Source organism: Sus scrofa, chromosome 2 (assembly GCF_054392235.1).
Source record: "Sus scrofa isolate SSC_HxYL_T2T_F1_AM1 chromosome 2, Sscrofa_HxYL_maternal_Yorkshire_Landrace_v2.0, whole genome shotgun sequence".
In the NCBI taxonomy this organism is placed as follows: domain Eukaryota; kingdom Metazoa; phylum Chordata; class Mammalia; order Artiodactyla; family Suidae; genus Sus; species Sus scrofa.
Genome location: NC_139384.1, coordinates 78657128 through 78682172, shown reverse-complemented (window position 1 = coordinate 78682172; position 25045 = coordinate 78657128). Strand labels below are relative to the sequence as shown.

Here is a 25045-nt window from a genome sequence, read left to right as displayed (position 1 = left end):
CCCATATAGGTTTTTACCCAGTATTGAGTAGATTAACCTATGCTATAAAGTAGGTCCTTGTTGCCTGTCTATGTTCTGTATGTTAGTGTGTATCTGTCAATGCCAAGCCCCTAGTTTCTCCCTCCCCATGATATTTCCCCTTTGGTAACTAATGGTATATTACTCAGCCATAAAAAATGAAATTGTGCCATTTGCAACAACATGGATAGGCCTAGAAACAATTACACTAAGTGAAGTAAGTCAGACAGAGAAAGACAAATATCATATGGGATCACTAATATATGGCATCCAACAAAAGTAAAACCATATGATGGTAAAGGAAAGTTTTAATTTTTATTTAATTGCTTCCTTTATTTTAGGTTCATTCTACATATTGGTAGTTTGATTTTTAATACATTATTGATTTCCGTGAGAGCCCCAAATCTTCATGGCATATTACTTAAATTTATCTTAGCAGTTCCCTGTTGGCACAGTTAAGGATCTGGTGTTCCCACCACTGGGGCATGGGTTCAGTCCCTGGCCCAAGGACTTCCACAGCCAAAAAAAAAAAAAAAAGAATAAAAAGAGACTGATCATCTTTAAAAATTTCCCTGCTTCTGTTGTTATTCTTAGATGACATATTTGTATAGTCTGTTTTTATTTCTTGATACAAATTTCCAGAAATTTGAGCATTTCCCCTTGATTTTATTGATCAAATGGATAGTTTGTTTATTTTTACCACAGTAAATTCTAGCTTTTGTTCCTTTGCCTCTCTTTAAATTGGTTTTGTAGTATTTTCTTCCTTTTCGTAAAGGTTTAATGTATAAAGCACTTTTCATTGATATATTTGTAAAAATAGCATAATTTTATTTTCTAATTTGAAAAATTGAAATGCATATTTTATTTTAGAAAGACTTTTTACTAAAATGTAGAAAAGCTAAAAATTATTTATGTAGGCTCATTTTACTCCAAATGTGTAAGGGTTAACATTTGCCTATTTACTTCTATATGTATGTTTTAAAAGTTTTGTATTTTGGGAGCTCCCGTTGTGGCTCAGTGGTTCACAAACCCAACTAGGATCTGTGAGGAGGTAGGTTTGATCCCTGGCCTTTCTCAGTGGGTTAAGGTTCCAGTGTTGCTGTGAGTTGTGCTAAAGAGCTCGGACCCCACAATGCAGTGGTTGTTGTGTAGGCCTGCAGTTGTAGCTCTGAATCAACCCTTCATCTGGGAACTTCCACATCCCGCAAGTGTGGCTCTAAAAGGAAAAAAAAAAGAAAGAAAAAGAGAAAGTTTCATATTTTTATTTTATTATGCAAAATGAGAAAAAATTAGTCAATATACTCATACCAATAGAAAAAATCTGCAATATTTTACAGCAATTTGACATAATTGGTACATTGTTCAAGAAACTTCACTTATTTTATAAATAGAAAATTACTGCTCTTGGGCATTTTTTTTCCCCTTTTTTAAAATATTGAGGAGTTCCCATCATGGCTCAGTGGTTAATGAGTGTGACTGGGAACCATGGGGTTGCATGTTCGACCCCTGGCCTCGCTCAGTGGGTTAAGGATCTGGTGTTGCCATGAGCTGTGGTGTAGGACACAGACGAGGCTTGGATCCAGTGTTGCTGTGACTGTGGTGGAGGTTGGCAGCTAGAGCTCTGATTCAACCCCGACCCTGGGACCCTCCATGTGCCTCAGATGCCGCCCTAGGAAAAACAAAAAAAAGACAACCTCCCCCCAAAAAACACCCAAAACAAATAACCTCTCCCTTTTCTAGATCATCATTAAAAAATAACATGAAATAAAATAAAATATTGACATTTTTGCTGTAAAATTCAAGAAAGTATATAGAGTACTATAGTCAGTATGCACATCCCCTCTCAGAAATAACTAATAGTAACCTTTAAAATATACTTGCTCCCTGTCATTTTATTTACTTAAGCATCCATGAAAATTACGTGATATGTGTGTGTGTAGTGTGTCCATAATGTGTGTCATTTTTTTTTTTTTCTTTGTCTTCTTAGGGCCACACCTGCAGTTTGGAAGTTCCCAGGCTAGAACTCAAATTAGAGCTGTAGCTGCAGGCACATGCCACAGCCACAGCAACGCCATATCCAAGCATCATCTGGGACCTACAGCAACGTTCAAGCTAATGTCAGATCCTTAACCTACTGAACAACAACATCGTCCCTAGGAGAGAACTGCCAAGATGAAAAGTGAAATTACTGTCTCCAAACTTCCCACGTGGGAATAGAATTGTCAGTCATAGCTTCCAGTTTTATTATGCTTCTTTCTTTTCCAAGGGTCAATGCTGTGTAGAAAGAGAGTCACACTAGGAACATGTATTTAATTAGGCACTTTGAAGATTCAACCCTGGAGGTCCTCGAAAGGATAAACATTCCATGTTTGTCCCTGTGCTCCCAGCACACTGACCCAAGATCAAGAATATTGCCACCTTGCTGACCCCTGGTCTGGTTGGATCTCAAACCAACTTTCTTCCTGGAGATCTCTCACCATCCATATTCCACTCCATCAGCTCAACCAGGGTTTCTTCCCTGCTGTCATCTGGGTGATCCATTTGGGCTTAGTAAGTGCTTTCAGAAAGAGGATGTGTATTCATACTCATGGAAGAGGCTTTTGTGAGCAGCAAAGTAACTCCAGGTAAAGGAATATGAATAGTGGCTAAGAGGTTCTAGAAAAAAACCTGAAAATTTTTTGTCTTTTGAAGACCTTCTGCATATGGGAGTTCCCAGGCTAGGGGTTGAATGAGCTGTGCCACAGCCCCATCACTGAGGGATCTGAGCTGCATCTGTGACCTACACCACAGCTCAAGGTAATGCCAGATCCCTAACCCACTAAACAAGACCAGGGATCGAACCCATGTCCTTATATTTTTTTCCACTGAGCCATGACAGAAACTCCCTTATTTTTCTTTTTTGTACTATATGTGACTGCTCTTTGTATTATTGACATAGAGTATCACAAAATTAATGCCTAGAAAAGTTTTACCATGCTCAGAAGGGTTTGGCAAGGCTTTATGCCCCCCCCAAGAATTTTGTTACTCAGCTAATTTTTTCCTTTAAATGAATGTATTTTATTTATTATCAGAATATAAATCAGAATTTGATACTTCATATTTTTTCTAGAAAATCATCTTTGATATTTTAAACAACTATTTTTTTGCAAATATTTTGAAGAAATATTTTTTGTGATTATCTCTTTTATTTTTCTTATTTTCTCTCCACCTGGTTTTCTATCCCAAATATCTTTCATTTGGTATGCTTGAACTCTCTGTTTTGCTTAGTCATTTTACTTTGAACATCTTCAAAACAATTGACAGTTTCTGTGAATGTCTATGAAAGCTTTCTAAATTTGAAAATTTAGGGCCAAGTGAAGGAAGTGCACAAATTGTAAAAGGAATTCCTAGCATAACAAAAATCATTTCCATCAAATAATAAACTTTAGGGAAGTTGTATTAAAGATAGGAATAGTTGATGGTATTTGGGGAAGCTTTGGGGATATGCCATCCTGCTGAAATAGCATGGTTTTGATTGCTGATGAATCTTGATTTCTCATGTTTATTTTTTATGTTTTTATTTCAAAAGTTTTCCTTTGAAAGGCATATGGAAGTTCCTGTGCTAGGGGTCGAATCAAAGCTGCGGCTGCCCATCTACACCACAGCCACAGAAATGCCGATCGGAGCCAAATCTTGTGACCTACACTGCAGCTTGGGGAAATGCTGGATCCTTAACCCACTGAGTGAGCCAGGGATTGAACCCTCATTGTCCTGGACACTAGGTTGGGTTCTCATCCTGCTGAACCAGGAGGGGAACTCCTGATTTCTCAGTTTAGAATTGGGTTTGCCAGGAGTTGCCCTTGTGGTGCAGTAGTCACCAACTCGACTTGTGCCCAGTGAGGAAGTGGCTTCAATCCCTGGTCTCACTCAGTGGGTTGAAGACCCAGCGTTGCAGTGAGATTCAGTGTAGGTCACAGACAGTACTCCAGATCTGGTGTTGCTGTGGCTGTGGTGTAGGCCAGCAGCTGCAGGTCCGATTTGACTCCTAAGCACAAGCCTGGATGCTGGGCATTAAATCCCCACACTGTATCTTCCTGGCCGTGTGACCTTAGGCAGGTCACTTGTCCTCCCTGTACCTCAGTTAACATGGAGGTTCAAATGGTAGCAGCTGCCTAGAGCTGCAGTGAAGATTAAATGAGGTAATATCAGGAAAGAGTTTAAAAGAGTGTCTGTTACTGTTACCTAGGTGATGGCCATTGTTGCTGTCAGGCCAGAAGCAAGTTGTCTATTATTTATAGACCTCAAGTGCCAGACATGCCAAGGCCATGGTGGTAGGAGCCTGGCACATCTTACAGCATCCCTGAGGGGAGACAGTCAAGGGCACACCTCAGGAGCTGCTCCTGGCCAAGTGGAGGTGGACCTGGAAGGGCAGTCTCCAAGCTTCATTTTCCTGTGCATCTCTTGCCATAACGGGGGTGGTGTTAGAGGCAGAAACACTCAGGGGAGTGGGAGGGTGTGTGCCCTCTCAGGGTCTTGGATGCCTACTCTGCTCAGCCCTGCCAGGTACTCTCTGCAAAGGTTGAACTTGAGAGGCAGTTCTCCCAGGCATCTACCACGCTGGGTGTGATCTAGGATGGACACGGTGCATCGCAAGGAAGCAAGCTGCCAACCTAAGGAGAGTGTGTGACATTCAAGTAGTTATGTCCCGGTGTTGGCATGGACTTACCCAAGTTCTGAAGGTTTTAGGGGATAATGCTTTAGTTTCCTGGTCATTGGGAACACTTAGGGTACACAAGACAGCTGCTCTTTGCCAAAGTAGAGAAGTATTATTGTGACAGCAACCCACATCATGAAGCTTGATGGTCTATTAACATCGAGGCAATGGCTAATTTGTGATAAAGATCAGAGGAGGGGAATAGATATTCCCCCACATGATACATGTGTAAGATAATGGTGTTCATAATCCTCTCAGAGTGTGATTCTTGGTCAAAAATGTGTGTGTGTGTGTATTTTTTTTCTGAGGTGTCATTAATAGGATGAAATATTTTTATATTTGGGGACTCCTGTTTGTTTGTTTTAATTCACATGGCATTGTTGCTTACCTGGCAGAATTATCAGCTCCCTGGATGCAGGAAACCAAACAGGTGTCTTGGAATTCCACCTCTTGGGCCTTTCAGAGGATCCTGAACTGAAGCTCCTATTCTTTTGGCTGTTCCAAAGTACCTGGTCTCCATGCTTTGGAACCTGCTCATCATCCTGGCTGTCAGCTCTGACTCCCACCTCCACACCCCCATGTACTTCTTCCTCTCCCACCTATCTTTTTCGGATATTTGTTTCAACTTCACTGTCATCCCCAAAATGCTGGTGAACATCCAGACAGCAAGCAACGCCTTCACCTAAGCAGGCTGCATCACCTAAATTTATTTTTACTTGTTTTTTTTGGACCTGGACCACTTCCTCCTGACTATTTTGGCTTATTATCACTTTGTGGACATCTGTCACCCCTGCACTATATGATCATGATGAACCCACACTTTTGCGGCCTGCTGACTCTAGTCTCTTTGTCCCTCAGTTTCATAATTGTCCTTCTCTACAGTATGATGGTGCTGTGTCTCTCGTTCTACACACAGATGGAAATTCCTCACTTCTTCTGTGAGTTGACTGAGGTGCTCCAGTCCTCCTGTTCTGATGCTCTCAGCTATTACATTGTGCTGTTTTCTGTGACTGGTCTGCTGGGTATTCCTCCACTGACTGGGGTCCTTTATTCCTACTCTAAGATTCTTTCCTCCATATTGAAAATGTCTTCCACAGAGGGGAGGTACAAAGCATTTTCTACCTGTGGGGCTCACTTAACAGTCATTTCCTTATTGTACGGGACAGGGTTAGGCGTGTACCTCAGTTCTGCCTTCTCACCCTCCTCTTCAAAGGGGGCAGTGGCCTCAGTGATGTACACCGTGGTCACCCCCATGCTGAACCCCTTCATCTACAGCCTGAGGAACAGGGACATGCAGGGGGCCCTGAGGACATTTGTCAGCAGGTCTTTCTTCCCCTTGAGAAGAGCCATGGATGCTGCAACTGGGGAGTTACTATGAAAAAAAGAGTCAAATCCCGGCAGCCAGAAATACTGAATCTGTGCTTTCACTGAGCCTGTGCCTTGTCCATTTCCCCCCTAAACACCATTGCTTAAGTTTCTTTCATGTTTTTACCTCCAAAAGCAAGTGCTTCCCAAGAACTTCCTTTTGTGACTTTGGTACCCCCTTTTCTCTGCACAAATGTTCATTCTTTGTCTCCTCTACGTAACGGCTAGACATATCAAGATAGTCATCAATTCACCCACCAGAATGGCAAAATTTACTTATTGTCCATTGAGGCCAAGGACTGTTTTGGGGAATGAGTGCCTCATAGACCTTATTCTGTATTTTAGATCTCTCTGGAAACAAACGTATCAGTGGTCTTCGTAATAGCCCTTCACATTCTCAATAAAAGCTTGCATTGCCCCATGCATCCTTATTCTGGACGGAATGTTTGGGCCCCAACATTTGTGTTGAAACTCTACCCCCTCGTGTGATGGTATTGGGATGTGGGGCTTTGGGGAGGTAAGTAAGTTTTGATGAGGTCATGAGGATGGAGCCTTCATGATGGGAGGGGTACCATTGTGAGAGCATGTGCAAACTTGCCTTTTCTCTCTCTTTTCTGCTCAGTGAGGGTGCAATGAGGAGTGGACAGTCTGAAACCCAGAAAAGCATCTTTACAAGAACTGGATCAGGCTGGCCTCCTGATCTCAGACGTCTGGCCTCCAGAACTGGGAGAAATATATTTTTGTTGCTTAAAATCCCCTTTGTTTGTTGTTGTTTTGTTACAGCAGTCCAAACTGACTAAGCACTCTTTTCTTCAAATAAATGGCAGAATTTGTGTTAGCCATCCATTTTAGGATACAATCTAAAAAGTAACCCATATCCTCTCTATATGCTCTAATCTGTCATCCTTACTCTTTATCACATTTTTATTCCAAAATGTCTCCACGTTCTTTCTGCATAAAGGTCTCCCAATCCAGGTTTTTGCTATAATTGTTTTGTGATGTTAATCTTTTGAGCCTTCATAGCCTGCTTAAAAATAATTATTTTTTATGGGTAATTTCAATGTTTAAATGCAACGAGGTTTTGAAAGGATAGACAGTGTAAAACACCTATGCCATCGAACTGAAGGAAGGAGCACAGGAAGGAAGGAGAAAATCTTCGAGTTTGTTCTCCATTGAGCTGTCACTTCCTAAGGGAAGTCCCTCCCAGCTCCAGATCCCCAGGTGTCACAAATAAGCTCTCACAGGTCCCTGTACATACTGCTGCAGGTCATGTATCCTGAAAATTTGCTTCTGAGACAAGAACAGACTTTCAGGAAGGTCCTTGGGGCTTGTTCTTGGGATAAAATAGAATTACTATCTGGCTCAGCAATTACTTCTAATTAATCAAAAATGAAGACGGAATCTACTGGATATACATGCATGTTTATAGCAGCATATTCACAACAAGAGAATCATGGAAATAACCCCATTGTCCATCGATGGATGACTGGATAAACAAATTGTGGTCCATACATACAATGGATCATTATTCAGTCATAAGAAGGAATGGAGGGGTTGGGGTTGGCATATACACACTATTATCTATAAGATAGATGGGTATCTTGAAGTTCCCATCATGGCTCAGTGGTTAACACACCTGACTAGTATCCATGAGGATGTGGGTTAGATCCCTGATCTTGCCCTCTGGGTTAAGGATCCGGCATTGCTGTGAGCTGTGGTGTAGGTGGCAGGTGTGGCTTGGATCTCATGTTCCTGTGGCTGTGGTGAAGGCTGACAGCTACAGCTCTGATTTGACCCCTGTCCTGGGAACCTCCATATGCTGTGGATGCCACCCTAAAAAAAAAAGGCAATAAAACCTAGACAGGTAACAAGGACCTACTGTCTAGCACAGGGAAATTTACAATACTGTAATAACCTCTATGGGGAAAAAATCTGAAAAGGAACTTTTATATGTATAACTGATATACTTTGCTCTATGCCTGAAATTAACACAACCTTGAAGGAAGGCAACTATACTCTAATAAAAATTTTTTAGAAAAGGATGGAGAAATTAAATGTTAAGCCAATAAACATTCAAAAGATTTTATTTTAATGGCTGCAACCATGGCACATGGACCTTCCTGGGCCTGGGAACAAATCAGAGCCACAGCTGCAATCTAAGCCACAGGTGAGGCAACCCCACACTTTTAACCGTTACTGCCCAGGGTGATGGGGGTCATACCCAAGCCTCTGCAGCAACCCTCGCCACTGCAGTCTGATTCTTAACCAAGTGCACCAGAGCAGGAACTCCCAATAATCTTTTCAAGGAATGAAGTATTAATACACATTATAATGTGGGTGCCTCTCACCAAAATTATTCTCAATTAGTGATGCCAGAGAAAAAGGCCACACATTGTATGATCCCATTCATCGGAAGTACCCATAATCAGTAAATCCATAGAGAAAGAAAGCACATTGGTGGTTTCCAGTACAGAGAGTAAAGTCGTACGTGCTTAATGGGTACCGAGTTTCCTTTTGGGGTTTTAGAAATGTCTGTGTTATCCTTACTTGGTAGGACTTTCCTGCATTTTGACAGTATGTGGTCAAGTACAGCAGGCATGGTCTGAGAAAGACATGATGCCCAGGGCTCAGAACCCTCAGGGCTGGGGATCAGGGTCACCCCACCAGGTGAGCCATCCAGTTGAGCAGAGATGCCATTCAAGGGTGAGGGGGATGGAGAATGGATAACACAGGAGGGAGAATCTGAGGATCACTTGTGGCCTTGAGGCCCCTCCACGACCAGAAGCTATAGTTGGACCCATGGCTGCTCCTCTTACTAGTAGTTCTTTTCTCTCATCCTCTCCCCTCAAAATTACCCATGGAACTATGAAAGAGCCATTTCCAGAACACATGCAAAAAAATTTGTCCTGGAAAGGTAGACTGAGTGTTTGGGATTGGCATATGCACACTGAGGTATATGGAATGACTGGTCCGTGGGGACCTGGCACATAGCCCAGGGGACTCGACCCCACATTAAGTGATAATCTATATAGGAAAAGAATCTGGAAAAGAATGGGTGTGTGTATATGTAAAAGTGAGTCTCTTTATTGTACAGCAATTATCACAAAGCTGAAAATCAAATATACTTCCATAAATCTTTCAGAAATGAAAGAAATAAAAATGCAAAAAAGTTGATCCAAGTAAAACCAACCGAAGCAAATATAAACTGGTGGGATTACAGTCAAGCAAAAAGATTTGCACTACAAAATAAACCAACACCAAACTCAAAAGCCCACCTACTGAATGAGAGAAAAATTTTGCAAGTCGTTTCTCTGATAAGGGGTTAATTTGCAAAGTATAGGAAGAACTCATACAAAAAATATAATAAAAGCAATCCAACTAAAAATGGGCAAAAGATCCCAGTAGACATTTTCCAAAGAAGACACTGATATTCAACAGGTAATTTAAAGAATGCTCAACATCACTCTTCAGTAGAGAAGAAAAGAAAATCAAATCATTTCTACTTCTGAAAATTTCATATGATGTCTCCAATTTCCAACAGAGATTTTGATCTTTCCCTACCAATTCTTTGGAGTATATATATATATTTTTGTCTTTTGTCTTTTCAGGGCTGCATTCACAGCACATGGAGGCTCCTAGGCTAGGCGTCTAATCAGAGCTAGAGCTGCTAGCCTATGCCACAGCCAGAGTAACACCAGCTCCTCAATGCACTGAGGGAGGCCAGGGATTGAATCCACAACCTCATGGTTCCTAGTTGGTTTTGTTTCTGCTGTGCCATGATGGGAACTCCTGAGTTTTTTTTTAATTTATATGTTCTAGACAGTACTCCTTTGCTATCTATATTTCAGTGTCTTCTTTCATCTTTGGCTTTTCCTTTAAATTTGTGGATGCTATATTTTGTCATACATTTTTATGCATTTATAGTGACCAGTTTTTCTCTTTATCAATTTCGATTTTCCATCATATTGTTAAAATCTTTGTCTGTCTTACAACATGGTTTTCAACCATTTCTTCTAATAGGTTAAAATATACATATTTATTTAAAAAATTCACTCCACCTATGAATGATTTTTGTTCAGTGGGATGTATAAACCTTTCAATTTGAAAAACCATTCTGTTCTGAGGATATACTAGTCCTTCCTTTTGCATTGATATATAAAGGCCCTTTTTCATTTTCAAATTCCCATACCACAATTTCCTACCTCTTCTGAAGTCAGATTCTGTTCCACTCTCAACTCTGACATTTGCTGTTTGTAATTGCAGCAAGGTGGTCAGTTTCTCCCTACTCGGTTACTCATCTCTAAAAGAGAAATCATAACCCTTATGTCAGGGTTATTAATAAATTAGCTAATAATGATAAAGATGGTGGTATTCAGTATTTATTTATTTGTTTATTTATTTACTCATTTGTTTCTTTTGGGGGCAGAACCCACAGCATATGAAAGTTCCCAGGCTACGGTTCCAATGGAGCTGCAGCTGCCAGCCTACACCACAGCCACAGCAATGGGGGATTTGAATTGCATCCATGACCTATACCACAGCTCCGGGCAATGCCAGATTCCTGATCCACTTAATGAGGCCAGGGATGATACAGGAGTCTTCATGGATGCTAGGCATGTTTGTTACTACTGAACCACCAGGGAAACACCAATAGTTTAATTTTTAAATTTCTCTCATTTTTTTATTTTTTAATTATTTATTTAATTTTATTTTTTATGATTTTTGCCTTTTCTAGGGCTGCTCCCGTGGTATATGGAGGTTCCCAGGCTGGGGGTCAAATCAGAGATGTAGCCGCCAGCCTACGCCAGAGCCACAGCAACGTGGGATCCAAGCAGCATCTGCGAACTACACTACAGCTCACCACAATGCTGGATCCTTAATCCACTGAGCAAGGTGAGGGATCAAACCCAGGACCTCATGGTTTGTAGGTGGATTCACTAAACACTGAGCTATGATGGGAACTCCTAATTTTTTTCATTTTTAAATGGAAGTATAGCTGACTTACAAACCTGTGATAAGTTCTGCTGTACAACAATGTGATTCTGTTACACATGTACATATATCCATTCTGTTTCAGATTTTTCCCACATAGATTATCACAGAATTTTGGGTAGAATTCTCTTTCACCACTGACCAGTCATTCCATATACCACTGTGTGCATATGCCAATCACAAACTCCCATTCCATCCTTCCCCCCAGTGTTTTTATTAATAAGGTTTTTTTAAACAGCATCATGTATTATTAGATTTTTATCTGATAGGGGCAGTCTTTGATTTAAGGTGCTGTCAGAGATGTAGCAGGCCCTATACAATTGTATTTAAAGCTCTTGACTGGCAAAGAACACACAGTTCACGTTCTAACAGGATATAGTTCAGAGAGAATCCTGAACCATGACATCATCCCTAAGGAGAGAACCACCACCATGAAAAAAGTTCACTGTCCCCAAACTCCCCACATGGAAATAGAATTGTCCTAGCTACCATTTCACAATGGTTCTCTCTCCCTTAAAGAGCTAGGCTGTTTAGAAATAGAGTCACCTTAGGAACATTCATTAGGAGCTTTGAGAATTCAACCCTGGATGCCCCTGAAAGGATAAATGCTCCTTGAATGTCCCTGTGTTCCCAGCTCACCCACCCCAGACCAAGAAGTATATTGTCACCTTGCTAATCCCAGGTCTGTTTGGATCTCATACCAACTTTCTTTCTGGCAATCTCTCCCCATGCATCCTTCCATCCATCCATCAGTGACTTCAGATTCATCTTCCGTGCTGTCATCTGGGTGACTCATTTGGGCTTAGTACGTGCTTTCAGAAAGAGGGGTGTGTATATGTTCACATGTAAAGGGCTTTTGTGAGCAGGAAATAACTTCAGGGACAGGGAAACGAGTAATGGCTAAGAGGGTTTAGTAAAAAAAAAAATCCTACCGATTTTAGGTTTGTGGTTGCTAAGAGGACTCCAGACTCTAGAGTGAATTAAAGGGAATTGATGTGGAGCCTAGACACTCTGATATTACTGATAACTTCCTTGGTAATTTGACTGACATTTCAGGTATTGACACTGTCTGTTCGTTTGTGCTAGATCTTCCTTATCATTTAGGGAAATCGCTTCTCTTTCTCTATGTACTACAAGTGGTCCTCACACCACACACCTTGGGCTGTAACCCCCTGCTCTTTGGAAGCATTTTTAAATTTATGTATGATTTTGATTTTAAATTTTGTTAAGTGGAGTTGTCTTTTTTTTGCAGAATGTATCTCTTTGTGTGAGGTATGCATTTATTAATCTACAATAGATTTCTGAATTATTAATCCTTTCTCAACTCTCAGGGTACTCACTTCTTGTCCACATAGAATTCATTTTAATTATCTTTTTTTTAATGTCTTTGACAGGTCTTTGTATTATTGTTATGTCATGTCAGAAAATTAAAGGTTAGAAAAGTTTTAGTATTTTCAGAGGAGTTTTTAAAGCTATGTGGCTCCCCTCAAAAGGTTGTGCTACTCTGCTAATTTTTCAATTTCACAAGTATAGTTCATTTATTATCAGAATGATTTCTGATACTTCAGAGTAACTTTTTCTAGATAGTCATATTTTTGAAACTTTAAATAATTTAATATAAAGTTTTTTGTGATCATCTACTATAATTTTTATTATTTTTCTCTCGACCTGATTTTCTGTTCTACATATGTATGTTTGGTATCTCTCTTGCTTTACTTTTTAATTAAAAAATTTCCTTTTATATTTAAACATTTTTTTATTAGAGTGGATTTGCTATGTTCTTTCAATTTCTGCTGTGCAACAAATTGACTCAGTCATACATGTATGTATATATATCTAGATTCTTTTTCTTTTTTTTTTTTTTGTCTTTTTGTCTTGTTGTTGTTGTTGTTGCTATTTCTTGGGCCGCTCCCGCGGCATATGGAGGTTCCCAGGCTAGGGGTTGAATCGGAGCTGTAGCCACCAGCCTACGCCAGAGCCACAGCAACGCGGGATCCGAGCCGCGTCTGCAACCTACACCACAGCTCACTGCAACACCAGATCGTTAACCACTGAGCAAGGGCAGGGACCGAACCCGCAACCTCATGGTTCCTAGTCGGATTCGTTAACCACTGCACCACGACGGGAACTCCTAGATTCTTTTTCTGACATTATCCTGTATCATGTTCCATTACAAGTGACAAGATAGAGTTCTCTTTGCTATGCAGCAGGAATATTCTCTTTTTATGATAGTTTTTATACTTTGAACATCATAAACAAAAAGGATTGATAGCTTGTTTGTATGTATACGAAGGATTTCCAGCATTTGAAAACTTAAAGCAAAACACAGGAAGTGTGGAAAATATATAAAAGGAATTCCTAGCATAACAAACATAACTTAAATAAAATAATAAACTTTAGGGGACTTGTATTACTGATGTGAACAGCTGTTGGGAGTCTAGGAAGTTTTGGGAAAATTTTTAAATACCACCCCACTGAACCAGCTTGGTTTTGATTGCTGATGAATATTGATTTCTCATTTTCAAATTTGATTTGACATCAGTTTGACCACTTATTGTTTATAAAAGAACAATCTTAATCATTATGAACATTTTCTTCTTTAAATTAAAACAAAATTAAAATGTTTTATTACTCAAATGAATTGATCACATCTGTAGTTGTATAATGGTCATCACAATCTGATTTCACAGGATTTCCACCCTACAACTTAAGCACATCACCACACCCCCCAAACTGTCTCCTCTGGAGACCAAAAGTTTTTCAATGTCTGTGAGTCAGCATCTGTTCTGCAAAGAAATTCAGTCTGTCCTTTTTTCAGATTCCACATGTCAGTGACAGCATTTGATGTTGGTGTCTCATGGTATGGCTGACTTCACTTAGCATGATAGATTCTAGGTCCATCCATGTTGCTAAAAATGCTGGTATTTTGTTCTTTTACTGGCTGAGTAATATTCCATTGTGTATATGTACCACATCTTCTTGATCCACTCCTCTATTGATGGACATTTAGGCTGTTTCCATGTCTTGGCTATTGAAAGAAGTGCTGCCATGAGCTTAGATTAGATCGATCAATACAAACGTTTTATTATATTTTAAAATACACTGGTTTGTAGCTTTATTTTCCATATTTAAGGCCTGGTTCTTTAATTGGTGATGTGTTTCTAGTGATGTGTTCCAACATTTAAGACTCTTCTAGGCATTCCCATCATGGCTCAACAGAAACAAATCTGACTAGTATTCATGAGGATGCAGGTTCCATCCCTGGCCTTGCTCAGTGGTTTAAGGATCCGGCATTGCCATGAGCCGTGGTGTAGGTTGTGGACACAGCCTGGACCCATGTTGCTATGGCTGTGGTGTGGGCCAGCAGCCATAGCTCTGATTGAACCCTTAGCCTGGAAAACTCAACCTCCATATGCCATGGGCACAGCCCTAAAAGCCAAAAAAAAAGACTCTTCTAACACATAGTGCTTGGTAATGCAAAATGAAGGCAGAACTCTTAGAAAATGCAGATGTGAGACATGAGAGGAAATCTATAGGATAACAAGGTGTGTCTTGATGAATTTGCTTGTGGCCGCTTATTCATATGTAGTTTTGTTACATACAAAACATTATTTCCAGATTTGACTGGTTCAGATTTGACTGGTTTAACAAGAGTTTGCCCACCAGAAACTAGATCGACTTATTTTATTACTGTCACATTTTAACATAGTATACTTTCATAGGTGAAAAAGTCACATTGATTGTGTTCTAGACACAGTTATTTTTAGTGAAATTGCACAATGTCGACTACTTTGGGAACTTTGGAATGTCCACTCAGAGAAGGCCCAAGCCTGGGTGTTGGGCATTAAATCCCCACACTGTATCTTCCTGGCTGTGTGACCTTAGGCAGGTCACTTGACCTCCCTGTACCTCAGTTAACATGAAGGTTCAAAGGGTACCTCCTGCCTAGAGCTGTGGTGAAGAGTCTATGAGGTAATGTCAGGGAAGTGCTTAAGAGTGTGCCTGTTGCTGTTACCTAGGTGATAGCCATTGGTGGGTTTTGTTGTTGTTGTTGTTAAACACTTCAGGTCTCTAAACAACAAAGAGGTTGTTGTTTAGAGACCTGAAGTGTTGAAAAGCCAAGGCCACTCTGGTAGCATATACTATTGAGTAGGAGCTTGGCACAGGGATAAATATCTTACAGTATCCTTGAGGGACCTCAGTCAAAGGCAAGCCTCAGGAACTGCTCCTGGCCATGTAGAAGTGAACCTGTAAGTGCAACCCCCAAGCTTCTCTTTTCTGTCCATCTCTCCCCTCACCAGGGGTGGTGGGAGAGGCAGAAACACTCAGGGGAATGGGCGGGTGTATGCCCTCTTAGGGTGTTGGATGACTACTCTGCTCAGCCCTGCCAGCTACTCTCTGTAAAGGTGGAACCGGAGAGGCAGCACTTCCAGGCATCCACCAGGCTGGGCATGATCTGGTATGGACCTCGTAGCTTATCAGAAAGCAAGCTGCCACCCTAAGGAGAGTGTGTGATAGTCAACTAGTTAGCAATGCAGGTTCTAAAGGTTTCAGGTAATAATTGTTTAGTTTCTGGGTCATGGGGAATCTTTATGGTACACACAGCTGCTGTTCTTTACTAAAGTACAAAGGTATTATGGTGCACAGGGACACTGTGTTTTTCCAGACCAGACGAATATCCCTTAGGCTTGTTTGTCTCTGATCCTTTATGGAGGAAAATGCTGATTTAGAAAGAAGAATCTAGACAGATACTCACCATGGTGTTAATACCATTTGCCAAAGAGAAATGAGAGGAAAATGAAGATGATGTGCATTTGACTTGTATTTTATAAATTCCGTATTTTTTGAAAAGTTTTTTACTGTAGCATATACTATTGAGTATTATTTTAGTCAAAGAAAATAACAAAGTATTCAAAAGAGGTGAGGAGGAGTTCCTGTTGTGGCCCAGTGGGTTAAGGATCTGGTGTTGTTGCAGTTGGGTCATAGGTCCCAGGTCCAGATCCCTGGCCCAGGAACTTCCATATGCTGTTGGGGGTGGCTGAAGAAGGAAAAAAAAAGATGAGGAGAAAGCAATAAGCAGTTCTCAAGTGGAAATTGCTTTGTGTTTGAACAATTGACATATACACATGACTATCTATAAACTAGACACATAACAAGGACCTACTGTCTATCACAGGGAAGTTTCCTCAACCCTGTGTAATAACCTCTATGGGAAAAGAATTTGAAAAGGAACAGATAGATGTATCGGTATAACTGATTTAAATTGCTGTATACCTGATGTTACCACAACTTTTTAAGACAACTATTCTCCATTGAAAATTTTTACGAAAGGAATAGAGGAATTGAATATCAGGAAAATAACCATTCTAAACCCTAGCTGCTGCAGTCTGATTCTTAACCCAGTGCACCACAGCAGGACTTCCTAATAATATTTGTATTAATGAAGTATTAATTCATATCCCAATGTGGATGCATCTCACAAACCCAACACCAGACACAAAAGTCACACTTTGTATGATTCCTTTTATCTGAAATATCCAGAATAAGTAAATCCATGGAGAAGGAAAGCTCATTGGTGGTTTCCAGTAGAGAGAGTAAATAGTAACTGCTTAATGGGAGCCAAGTTTCCTATTGGGATGATGGAAATGTCTGTGGGGCATTCCTTGATAGTACCTTTCCCAATTTTGACAGTAAGTGGTCAAGTACAGGAGTCATGCTCTGAGAAAGAAATGATGACCAGCGCTCAGAACTCTCAGAGTTGAGGATCAGGTCTCCCCCAGCAAGGAAGCCATCGAGTCTAGCAGAGGTGTCATTTAAGGAGAGGCGGATGGAGAATGGATAGTCCAGGAGGGAGACAATGAGGATCGCTTGTGGCCTCAAGGCACCCCTATAACCAGAATATATAGTTTGACCCCTGGATGCTCCTCTTACTAGTAGTTCATCTCACTCACACTATCCTTTAAAATGAAGCCTTGGGAACTATGAAAGAACCTTTTCCAGAACCTATGCAAAAAAGTTGATCCATGTAGTGATGGGCTAGGGTTATGGGATTGGCATATGCACATGAGATTTATGAATGCCCGGAGAATGTGGACCTGGTGTATAGCCCAGTGACCTCAACCCAGCATTCTGTGTTGATCTATATGGGAAAAGGATCTGCAAAAGTACAGATGTGTGTATATGAATAACTAAATCACATTCTTGTACAGCAGAAATAATCACAACATTGTATGTCAACTCTACTTCCAGAAAACTTAAAGAAATGAAAAAAAAATAGGAGTTCCCATCATGGTGCAGAGGAAATGAATCCACCTATGAACCATGAGGTTGCAGGTTTGTTCCATGACCTCACTCAGTGGGTAAGGATCTGGCATTGACGTGAGCTGTGGTGTAGGTTGCAGATGCTGCTTGGATCCCACATTTCTGTTGCTGTGGTGTAGGCTGGCAGCTGTAGCTCCAATTAGACCCTTAGCCCGGGAGACTCCATATGCCACTGATTTGGCCCTAAAAATTCAAAAGACCAAAACACAAAAAAATAAAAAATATAAAATTGAACCATGGAAACTATAAAAGGGCCGTCTCCAGAATCTATACCAAAATGTTGATCCAAGTAACAGAACATAAACCAAAAGAAACAAGTGGGACTATGACCAATAAAAAGCTTTTGCACAATAAAGGAAATCAACAACAAAATAAAAAGACAACCTGCTGAATGGGATAACGTTTTTGCAAGTCATTTATCTGGTATGGGGTTTATATTCCAAACATATGAAATATTCATACCAATAAATATTACGATAAAGAACTATCCAACTAAAAAAGGGCAGAGGATTTTTGCAGACATTTTCCCAAGGAAGACATACAGCTGACCAACAGGTAATTCCAAATGTGCTCAACATCACTATTCGGCAGAGAAGAGCAAATCACAACCACAAAGATATCACCTCATACCTGTTAGAATGGCCAGTATCAAAATACAGGGACTGGTGTTTCCTGGTAGCCCAGAGGTTAAGGATCTGGCATTGCCACTGCTGTGATAAGGGTTCAATTGCTGGTCTGGGAACTTCCTCTTGCCCAGGACATTGCCCCCACACCCCCAAAATTCAGGGCTTATCAAATGTTGGTGAGGGTGTGGAAGAAAGGGAAGCCTTGTGCACTGCTCCTTGGAATGTCAGTTGTTGCAGCCACTGTGGAGAACAGGATGGAGGACCTCCCAAAAGTAAAACTAGAACGACCACACAGTTCAGCAATTCTACTGCTGGGTATTTATATGAAAGAAAGAGAAAAACTACTTCAAAAAGATATCTGCTTCCCCATGTTCATTGCAGCATTGATTATAATAGCCAAGACTTGGAAACACCTGTGTTTACTGATGGATAAATGGGCAAAGAAAATTTGGCATATATATTTATATGTATAATTCCCTAACATATTATAAATCCACATTGTATATACATCTATATATATAATTCCTTATATATTATAAATCCTCATTGTATATACATACATAAATCAGCTGGGAGAAGGAAGCAAATCCTGCCATTTGTGACAACAGGAATGAATCTTGAGGGTATTATGCTAAGCGAAGTACGTTAGAGACAGAAAAGTACCATATGACCTCATTTTATGTGGAATGAAACAAAAATCTCATCAATATGGGAAGCAGATTGGTGGTCGCCAGAGGCAAGGTGTGGAGGGTGGGTTACATGTGTAAAAGTGGTCAATATGACCAAATGCCCAGTTTACGAAGTAATGTCCACCTGAGGGACTATGGCTCATAATACTGTTTTGTATATATAAAAGTTAGTGAAACAGTAGATCTGAAGAAAACCTCATCATAAAAATCCAATTTTTAGCCATGTATGTTTATGGAAGTAACTAGACATGCTGTGATGGTCACCATTTTAATTGAAGTGTAATTGGTATAGAGTATTATTTTATAATAACAACATATTTCAACACAGTGATTCAATATTTTTTGTAGAGTATACTTCATTTAAAGTTATGACTTCCTTGGAGTACCTGCTGTGGTGCCGTGGGTTAAGAATCTGACTGGAGTGGCTGGGGTCCCTGTAGAAGCGTGGGTTCAATCCCTGGCCTGGTGCAGTGGGTTAAAGGATCTGGCTTTGTGCCATCAGAGGTCACAGCTGCAGCTGGAATTCCACCCCTGGCCTGTGAATTTCCACAGGCCATGGGTGTGGCCATTAAAAAATAATAACAAAGTTATTATCACCTTGGAACTTGTATGAGGGGAGAGGGTCTGATGATTGAATCAATCACCCATGGTCAAAGATGTCATTAATTCTGCCCATGTAATGATGTCTCCATAACAATCCAGGACAGGGCTCAGAAAGCTTCCAGGTTGGTGAACCTGCAGACATATGGGGGAAGGATGGTGCTGGGAGAGGGCGTGGCAGCTCCTTCTCTGTTCCTTGCCTGATGCATTGTGTTTATGTTTTATCCTGATAGATATGCTTTTGTACTAAACTGGCAATCTAGGAAAAAGTTATTGTATTAACCTATTTGGGAAAAGAACCCCCCAAAGAATGGGTTTATATGTCCATGGAACAACAGACTCCTTTGATGTACACCTGAAATTATCACAACATTGTAAGGAAACCATACGCCACTAAAATTTTTGAAAAGTGACACAACATTGGGCATGTTGTTTGTGCTATGTGAAATATCCTTGTAGATTATTTGATTTTACTTATTCTTTTGTTGATGGGCCCCTGGCTTGTGGAAGTTCCTGGGCCAGGTACCAAAACTACAGCGCAGCTGTAATCAGAGCCACAGCAGTGACAACGTTGGCTCCTTAACCTGATGAGTCATGAGAGAACTCCTGAATTGTTTTATACATAGTAGTTGATGAGTCTAAATCCCCCACCCTTACCTCACCCTTCCTGCCTTTCCTCTCCGCAATGGTTTGATGTTTGTATCTGTGAGTTTGTTTCCTTTATGTTGTATTTATTCATGTACTTTTTAGATTCCCCATGGAAGTGATAACATACAGTATTTGTCATTCTCTATCTGTCTTATTCACCAGGATTAATAACCTCTAGGTCCACTCATATTGTAGCAAAGAGGTAGAACTTCCTTGATTTTTTTTGGCTGAGTAGTATTTCATTATATTTATATACCTTCCATTATATACACATATATAGAAATCCCTTTGACATGTACACCTATATTGAATGCCTTTTATACCTGAAACAAATATAATGTTATAAGACGATTGTATCTGACTTTAAAATAAAGTTGACCCAAAGGCCCCATAGCTCAGACTACAGTAAATGCTGTACTTTGTTGTCTGTATTCTGCCTCAGACTATCATCCAGGTACAGACAGTGCAGCCCTATGATAGCTCATCCATCCTTTAGCTGTCTTTGTGAACTCTCCTCAGCTAAAGGAAGCTGCCTCCCCCAGGGTCACAGCACTCAGATCTCTAGCTGTGGGAGCATAACTGACCCATAGCCATCTGGATCCACCACTGTGTTTCCACTAATGGTGCTCCTGGCAGCTCCCAGCCATTGACTGGGCACAGCAGAGTACCAGTGCCTGCACACTGCCATGATCACAAAATGACATTGATGTCAAGGGTCAGTCACACCTGCCCAGAGGGTGACTCCTCTTCTTGGCATAAAGGACCTGAAGTCCCAGGCAGTAGCATAGCTTCAAGTTCAATGGGCCTTTTCCACTGTCTCTGAAAGTATGTCCCCTTCACAGAGTCAAGTCCTCTAAACTTGCAGAGGCCAGAGTAGTAGAGACAAGAGCACAGACTCCCAACTGGGTGTGATGGTAAATGGGCCTGCTTCTCTTCTGAACCCTTGATATATGGACCCATGCATTCTATAAATTGGGAGAATGTCACATCATGATTGTCCTTGATTTAGAAGGAATACTGCATCCTACAAATTATGGATCCAGAATAGCGTATGCATTCCAATGCCTGCACCAGATATAATTATTCTCTTTTAAATGAAATGTCATCCTTAATCATCTATTGATTTTTTTACACTCCCTTATTTTATTTATTTTATTTTATTTTTTTTTATTTATTTGGCTGTCCTGTGACATTTGGAGTTCCAGGGCCAGGGATCAGATCTGAGCTGCTGTTGCAAGCTGTGCTGCAGCTCAACCCAGTATACTGGGCTGGGGCTTGTGCCACAGCAGGGATCTCCTCTTCCTTAGTTTTATTCCTTTCAACCCAGACCTTACTCTCTCTTTCATTTCCCAGACAACCTTTTTTTCTTTTTGTCTTTTTTCCTTTTCTAGGTCCTCTCCTGCAGCATATGGAGGTTCCCAGGCCAGGGGTTGAATTGGAGCTATTGCTGCAGGCCTATGCCAAAGCCACAGCAATGAGGGATCCAAGCCATGTCTGCAACCTACACCACAGCTCAGGGCAATGTCAGATCCTTAACGCACTGAACGAGAACAGGGATCAAACCCACACTCTCATGGTTCCTACACGGATTGGTTAAACACTGAGCCATGATGAGAAGTCCCCCAGGCAACCTTTTTATGTAGTTTACACTTGCCAGCTAGATTTCCTTAATAACTCTTCAATCCACTCTACCTGGGGTTATTTAGAGCCCTGTCAAATATCAACAAATGCTTCCATGGTACCAGCCAATATGAAGGAATATTGTTCAGTACACTTTTTTGGGGGGGGCATCACCTGGGGCAAACGGAAATTCCTGGGCCAGGCTTGGAACCCACCCCACAGCAGTGACCCAAGCTACAGCAGCCACAACACCAGAACCTTAACCCACTGCTCAATAAGAGAACTCCTTTTCCTCCTCCTTGTGAAGGTCCTTTGAAGAAAATGAAACTATTAACCACTGTGCTGTTCTTCAGAAAGGACCTCTTGGCCTCCATGACATTGTGGATACAAGCAATTCATGAAATCTCCAAAGAGTTTTCAAGGGCAGAGCATCCCAGAAAGGTGGTTCTTGGGTCTGGTTCATGTAGAAATTAAATGTTCTCTGGGGGACACCTTGTCATTTAAAGCCAAACCAAAGAAAGAAGAGTTTCTTCTGGAGGAAGGAAATTCATCTCTCTCCAAGGCTGCTTGCTGAAAATTGTCCATCTTGGCTGAAAAACTTCCACTCTCTCATGTCTGTGCCCCAAAGGAGCGGCATTGTTTGTAGGATGGAAAGACAATGGAAAAGTTTATTTAATGAGCACCTCTGGGAATCCACCCCTTGAGATGCTGGCAACTTGAGACATGTGCCCAATGCCCCTTTCCTATAATTCTCTGAGCCCAGCCAAGTGCAAACAGAACTGGGCTTCCCAAGGACAGTCCCCGGAAAACAGAAGGCTGCAGGGATACCTTTTGGAAAGAAGGTTCCAGGAAGGGTTGGGGTAGTAAGAAAGAAAAGAGGGGAGAAAAGGAGAGCCGGGCTTATCCTCTAGAACAGTGATATGTGAAGTCCCATATTCATTTATTCCATGACAGTGAAGTCCCTGTACTTTGAAGGTGCTTTAGTTTCTGTGGAAACAAGTCTTTTCCAGCTCTTGTGGTTTTTTTCTCTTTCTTCATGGAATCTAGAGCTTCTCTCCAATAATTTTTCTGCTGGGTCTACACCCCTGCCCTACTCCTCCACAATCACATGCTCCTGTTGGATTGCCTGTGTCCAACCATTTATTCATCAAGTAGTCAGTGGAGATTGAATATGCACAAGGTATGGTCGGATTTATTACTCATGTGATTGGATTATTCCACTGCTGGTTGGTTTGTTTTGGTCACACTCGTGACATGGAGAAGTTCGTAGGCTGAGGATGGCACCTGAGCCACAGCAGTAACCAAAGCCACAACAGTGACAAAGGCAGATCTTTTACCTGCTGAGCCATCAGGGAACTCCTGTTGTATTCTGCACCTAGTGTGCAGTACTGTTAGCACTTAATGGTTTTGTACTGATGGCTGTTGTCTCACTTAGGTGTCCACAATATCAGCTACAGTTAATGTAACTCTTTCTGATACTCTGTATTCACACAGTCCCTGTTCTCATTGAACCAGTCTCCTTAAATATTCTGGAGACTATTGAGATATTGAAGTTAGACTAGTCTGCCTTACCCTGTTCATAAATTTACTGCACATATTTTAAGCATGTGGTATGCAATATCCGGCTGGACATAGCTGTTATCAAAGCATTTTGTATTAGGTTAAGAAATTGTCCTTGGTTTCCTGCCTTAGTGAGAGGCTCTGTCCTGGCTCTCAAGGGTCAGTACTGCCACTTAAGTTTCCTCAAATGCAGTTTCCAGTGTGATTTCAGCTATGTTTTCTCTTCATCCACCTATTTTGTTGATGAATTCTGTGAAGTTCCTAGTATTGAGCCAGCTCTTCATTCTTAGACTAGGTATTACTTGTATAGGATATATAATTTTCCTAAAAGAGATTTGAATGCATTTTATATAATATGAATACTCAATTTTGTTTCAGTATTCAAGCATGTGATGACCTTGAAATTTTCCTTTTTGTGTTATTCTTTATCCCTTTGGTTCCAATCTTTTTTTGCTTTTTGGATGCACTTGAGGCCTACAGAAGATGATGGGCCAGGTATTGAACCCACACCACAGCTTCACCCCAAGCCATGGAAGTGACAATACTGGATCCTCAAACCACTGAGCCACATGGGAACTCCTGGTCTCAGCCTTTATTACATGTCCATCATTTGCAGGAATTGAGCACCTGCTATGTGCCAGGCAGCCTGTAAGTCCCTGGAAAGATCCTGGTGAGCAAAGCCAGTCACAACGTCTGACCCACAAATAAATACAGAATTACCAACATGAGAGAACATCAAGAATAGCACAGGAAGGAGTTCCTTATGGCATAGGAGGTTAAGGATCTGGTCACTGCTGTGACACGTGTTTGATCCCTGACCCTAGAACTTCCACATGAAGAGAGTGCATCCAAAAAGTGATAGAACAAGAATATATTTTTTTCAAAAGTTCATTCCACCCACACCACTCCCAGTGGGACAAGAATAAAATGTTAAAGAAAAAGAATAGTACAGGAAGCTCCACTTGTGGACTTCACCCTCTGTCTCCTGACCCTCACCCTCTGTTCTCCATCTCACTGGCTTCTCAACTACCTTCAACAACCTGCCCTTACCAAGCTCACCAACCCACAGGGCAAGTGTGAACTCTGTTCTCTCAGCCCAACATGCTTGTCCTTCCCCTATCTCCTCTGATTTACAATCACCCATCTTCCCTCTCGCAGTTCAATATTCATATTTCAGAGAGCCCTCTCCCACACACCTCCCCAGAGCCAATTATCCCTCAATGGTTTTTCTTTCCTCATTTTTTCATTCTCTCATCATTGCTAATGCCAAACATTTTTCTACTATGGAGAATGCATACATTTATTTTCATCTGAAATTGGCCTTTCAATTTTTAGGGTGGTTTGATCTATAGGAGCTTTGAATATTTTTTTTAATCAAAACTTTCTCTTATTTTGTAGTGAACTCCACTGATTTTTACTGCAGTACATTTCTACTTCTGAGCATGAACTAATGAGCTCAAATTCTCATACATTTTGATTTTATTTTGAAAGTTTTGTGATTTGTTTCCTCTTCTTATCTATGAGTTTATATGCTTTCCCTCCTCTTGGAAGAATGCACCTGTCAGCTGGTACCTGAAAGCAAGAGCCATAAGGATGGATCATCACTAAGTAGAAGTGCTACACAGCAGTCCAGAGAGGTAACAGTCCTGTTGTGTTTGCAATTGGAATTCCATTTTGTTATGGTACTTCTGCCTTTTCTAGGGCCGCTCCCATGGCATATGGAGGTTCCCAGTCTAGCGGTGGAGTTGGAGCTGTTGCTGCTGGACTACACCAGAGCAACAACAATGTGTGATCCAAGCCTTCTCTGTAACCTACACAGCAGCTCAGAGCAATGCCGGATCCTTAATCCACTGAGTAAGGCCAGGAATCGAACCCACAACCTCATGGTGGCTAGTCGGATTTGTTAACCGATG

The 25045-nt window shown here is 41.0% G+C and overlaps 1 pseudogene; it reads left to right on the top strand.

Moving 5' to 3' along the window:
- The first annotated feature begins 5125 nt into the window (after positions 1 to 5125).
- On the top strand, positions 5126 to 6089 carry LOC110259651 (olfactory receptor 7A10-like; annotated as a pseudogene).
- The last annotated feature ends 18956 nt before the right edge of the window (positions 6090 to 25045 follow it).